Here is a 5,333-nt window from a genome sequence, read left to right as displayed (position 1 = left end):
GAAATCCAGAACACAATGAGAAGACCAAACCTAAGGATAATAGTTATAGAAGAGAGCAAAGATTTCCAAATGGAAGGGCCAATAAATATCTTCAACAAAATTATAGAAGACCACTTCCCCAACCTAAAGAAAGATATGTCCACGAATGTACAAAAGCCTACAAAATTCCAAATAGACTGGACCAGAGAAGAAATTCCTCCAATTATTCAATAGTGAAAACATGAAATGCACAAAATAAAGAAAGAATATTAAAAGCAGTAAGGGAAACAGGTCAAGTAACATATAAAGGCAGACCTTTCAGAATTACACCAGAATTCTCACCAGAGACTGTTAAATCCAGAAGATCCTGGGCAGATGTCATACAGACCCTGAGACAACACAAATGACAGCCAAGTCTACTATACCCAGTAAAACTTTCAGTTACCATAGATGGAGAAAGAAAGGTATTCCATGAAAAAAATAAATTTACATAATAAATTTCCACAATTCCAGCCCTTCAAAGGATAATAAATGGAAAACTCCAACATAAGGAGGGAAACTGTGCCCTAGAAAAAGCAGGAAATTAATCTTTCAACAAACCTAAAAGAAGATAGCCACATGAACAGAATTCCAAATCTAATAACAAAAATAACAGGAAGCAACAATTACTTCCCTTAATATCTCTTAATATCAATGGACTCAATCCCCCAATAAAAAGACATAGATTAACAAGTAGCTGACTGAGACAGATGCAGATAATTATTTCAAATCAATGGACTTAAGTTGGAAATCCATGTTGTTGATTTGGAGAAGTTTGAATGGAAGAAGCTGAGGAGGATGACCCCATGAGAAAACCAGAAGTTTTAACTAACTCAGACACCTAAGACCTCTCAGACACTTAGCCACCATACACTAGCTCATATCAGGTCCCCAACAGATATATAGCAGGGGACTGCCTGGACTGGCCTTAGTGAGAGAAGAGGTGCCTAACTCTCATGAGTCTTGAGGCCCCAAAGAGTGGAGAGGGCTGGCAGGTGGTGTGGTGGTGGTGGAGGCATCTTCTTCAAGACAGGGGGAGGATTCATGGCATGAGGAATGATCAGAGGGCACATTGGGAGGGGGATAATAACTTGACTAAAAAGTAAGATTAAAGATATGAAGAGGAAGAAAAGGAGGAGTAGGAGGAAGAGGATGAGGAAGAAGAGGAAGGGGAGGAATAAAATGCTAATAAAAAGAAATATTCAAAGTCTTTAGTCATCAGGGAAATATAAATTAAAACTTCCTTGAGATTCCACAGTGGAAGCTGTTCAGACCTTCTAGAATTACAATAGTCCAGGAAAGTGAAAGATTCTTACCAATAAATATGGGTGATCCTAGACAAAATACCCACCAAGGGAGAGAAGGACAGTATAAAAAGACAAAATCTAAAAATTATAGGTATAGGAGAAGAAGATTCCCAGCTCAAAGTACCAGAAAATATCTTTAACAAAATCATAGAAGAAAATTGTAATCTAAAGAAAATATTGTTTAAATGTACAAGAAGTTTGCATAATACCAAATAGATTGGAGTAAAAGAGGAAACTCTTTCATGCAAATAATAGCCAAAGCATTAAATATACAGAACAAAAAGAATATTGAAAGCTGCAAGATCTGATAGAAAAGAAACATGTAAAGACTAACATATCAGAATTTCAACTGACTTCTCAACAGAGAATCTAAAAGCCACAAGACTCTGCGCAGAGGTTTTGCAAACCAAAAGTGACACAGATGTCAGGTCAGAAACAATGTTCATCAAACCACTGAATATCCATTAATGGAAATAAAAAATAATCCTTTATAAGACCAACCATAAATGAGGAGGGTAACTAAGAAAAGAATGAAGTGATTAAAAAATGAAAAAAAGAGAAATTTCTTTCACACACATGCATACTACCACTTCCAACATCAAAAGAACAGGAATTAAGAGTCATTGATCATTAGTATCCTGTAACATAAATAGACTCATTTGCCCCATTTAAAAGACACAGGCTACCACAGTGCAAGTGAGAGTAGGACCCATCATTTTTCTGCATAAACAAAACATACCTCAGAAACAAAGATAAGCACTAAATCAGAGAAAATGACTAGAAAAGGTTTTCTAAGCAAATGGACCTATGAAATAAGTTGGAGTATTCATCCCAACATCAAATCAAACTGAAATTCAATCAAAACTAATAAAAAACAATAGAAAAGTACACTTCATATTTTATGAAAAATATGGAAAAAGCCATGAAGGTCACATCACATTATTGAATATATATGCCAAAATGCTGGGGCAACCACGTTCATAAAATAACATCACTAAAGCTTAAATCACATCCCAAGCCAACATTTTAAGAGTGGGAGATTATAACACACACTATCACCAGTGCTGATGTGATCCAAAGAAATACCAAACAGTAGAATAATGAAAATAATAGAAATAAGGAATGAAGTGGACCTAACATATGTCTACAGAATATTTCACCCAAATAAATTATACACACACATACACTCCATTCAGAAGCTCACAGAACCTTCCCCCAAACTGACCATGAACTCAGTATCAACAGAAGCAGTAAGAGACAGAAGAAGATTGAATTAATACCTAGCATGTTTTCAGAAACCCGTGCATTCAAAGTGGAGTTTAATAAGATTCAGGCATCATAATGTCTACAAACTCAAAGGAATCGAGTAATTATCTACTCAATGACCATGGGTCAAAGATGAAAGAAAGAAAGAGAGAAAGAAAGAAAGAAGTAGAGAGGGAAGGAAGGAAGAAGTTAAAGACTTTATAATTCATTGACCAAAAGGAAGACAGAACATGCCCAAACTTATGGGACACAATGAAAACACTGCTAAGAGAAAAGTCATGCCTGTAAATGCTGTCTTAAAGAAAATGGATACATCTCATGCTAGCAATTTAACAGCACACTTGAAAGCTCCAGAACACAAGATATAAAGACACCAAAGGGGAGTAGATGGCAAGAAATATACAAACTCAGGGGAAAAAAACAATTAATTGGAAATAAGTGAATACCACAAAAAATCAACAAAACCAAGACTTGGAACATTTAAAAAATCAAAAGGATATACAAACCCTTAGCCAAAGTAAAGGAAAAGCAGGGAGTTTATACCCCAGAACAAGAAAATAAGAAAATGAAAATGGGGCATAACAATAGACACTGAGGAATTCCAAACACTATTTGGGACGTATTACAAAAGCCTGTATTACACAAAACTGGAAAATCTAAATGAAATGAACAAATTTCCAGATTGATTCCACTTACCAAAATGAAATTAAGATAAGGTAAGTAATCTAAAAAGACCCATAACTCCTTAGGAAATAAAGATGTCATGAAAATCTCAAAACAAAATACAACAAGAACAAAAACAACAAAAATGCTCAGGACCAGATGGTTTTAGCATAAAATTCTAACAGACTTTTAAAAAGACATAATGTCAATCCTTCTCAAACTATTCCACAAATAGAAATGTAAGGAACATTGCCAAACACATTCTCTGAGGGGACAGTCATCCTATTACCTAAACCACATTAAGACTCAATAACCAGACAGAATTCTAGACCATTTTCAGTTATAAACATTGGTGAAAAAACACTTAATAAAGTACTTGCAAACAGAATCCAGGAACACTTTAAAAAACATCATACAACAAAATAAAGTAGGCCTCAACACAGGCATGAAGGGGTGATTCAATATACGAAAATCCATCAACTTAATCCACACATTAAATAAACTGAAAAAAAAATCACGATCACATTAGACACTGAAAAGGCCTCTGAAAAACTCCAACATCACTTCCGGTTGAAATATTAGAGTAATAAATAGCAGGAAGTAATGATCACCTTTCCTTAAATATTAGGGATACAGGGCCCATACCTAATCATGAAAAAGGGAACACATGAACCAACGGGACCCAGCCAGCCAGGAATCTGCCTGACCAGGTTCTTTCTAGTCTGGGCTGGTGCCCTGATCAGACCTTGAGTGTGAACTCTGTGCCAGCCAGTCCCACAAAACCCAGAAGAAGCTCTACTTCTAGGCACTCTAACATACCAGGATAATAGGATCCCATGTTCCCAGGATTCCAGGAGCTTGGTCACACCAGGATCTCAGGGTCCCAGGGGCAGTTTGATTCCCAGGAGTTCAGACACACCCAGGATCTCAGGATCACAGAATCATAGGATCACCAAGATAGCTGAACTCTGAGGAGTTCTGACAAAACTAGAATCACAGTTAGGCCAGTCTTCAGTCAGATATAGCAAGGGCAGGGAGCACTGGAGATAATCAGATGGTGGAAGGGAAGCAAAAGAGGATACACAACAGAAACCAAGGTTACTTAGCATTATCAGGACCCAATTCTCCCATCATAGCAAGTCTTCGATAAACCATCACACTGGAAAAGCAAGATTTGGAAATTTGGAAGTGATTTAAAATCACGTCTCTTGATGATGATAGAGGACTTTAAGAAGGACATAAGTAACTCCCTTTAAAAAATACAGGAAAGAACACAAATGCCAGCCCAGATTATTGTACCCAGCAAAACTCTCAATTATTATAGATGGAGAAAACAGGATAGTTCATGACAAAACCAAATTTATACATTTTCTTTCCATAAATGCAGCCCTACAAAGGATAATAGATGGACAACACCAACACAAGGTGGGAAACTATACCCTAGAAAAAAGGCAAGAAAATATCTTTCAGCAAACCCAAAAGAAGATAGCCACACAGACATATTTCTACTACTTCTTTTTTTAAAAAAAATTTTATTAGGTATTTTCCTCATTTACATTTCCAATGCTATCCCAAAAGTACCCCATACCCTCCCTCCCACTCGCACTTCTTGTTCCTGGAGTTCCCCTGTACTGCATATAAAGTTTGCACGACCAAGGGGCCTCTCTTTCTACTAATGGCTGGCTAGGCCATCTTCTGATACATCTGCAGCTAGAGACACGAGCTCCAGGGTGTACTGGTTAGTTCATATTGGTGTTCCACCTATAGGGTTGCAGATCCCTTTAGCTCCTTGGGTATTTTCTCTAGTTCCTCCATTGGGGGCCCTGTGATCCATCCAATAGCTGACTGTGAGCATCCACTTCTGTGTTTGCTAGGCTCTGGTGTAGTCTCACTAGAGACAGCTGGGTCCTATCAGCACAATCTTGCTAGTGTATGCAATGGTGTCAGCGTTTGGAAGCTGATTATGGGATGGATCCCCAGATATGGTAGTCTCTAGATGGTCCATCCTTTTGTCTCAGCTCCAAACTTTGTCTCTGTAACTCCTTCTATAGGTGTTTTGTTTCCAATTCTAAGAAGGGG

Source organism: Mus caroli, unplaced genomic scaffold (genome assembly GCF_900094665.2).
Source record: "Mus caroli unplaced genomic scaffold, CAROLI_EIJ_v1.1 scaffold_16441_1, whole genome shotgun sequence".
Lineage (NCBI taxonomy): Eukaryota > Metazoa > Chordata > Mammalia > Rodentia > Muridae > Mus > Mus caroli.
The sequence above is the reverse complement of the archived record's forward strand: the minus strand, read 5'-3'. Positions refer to the sequence as shown.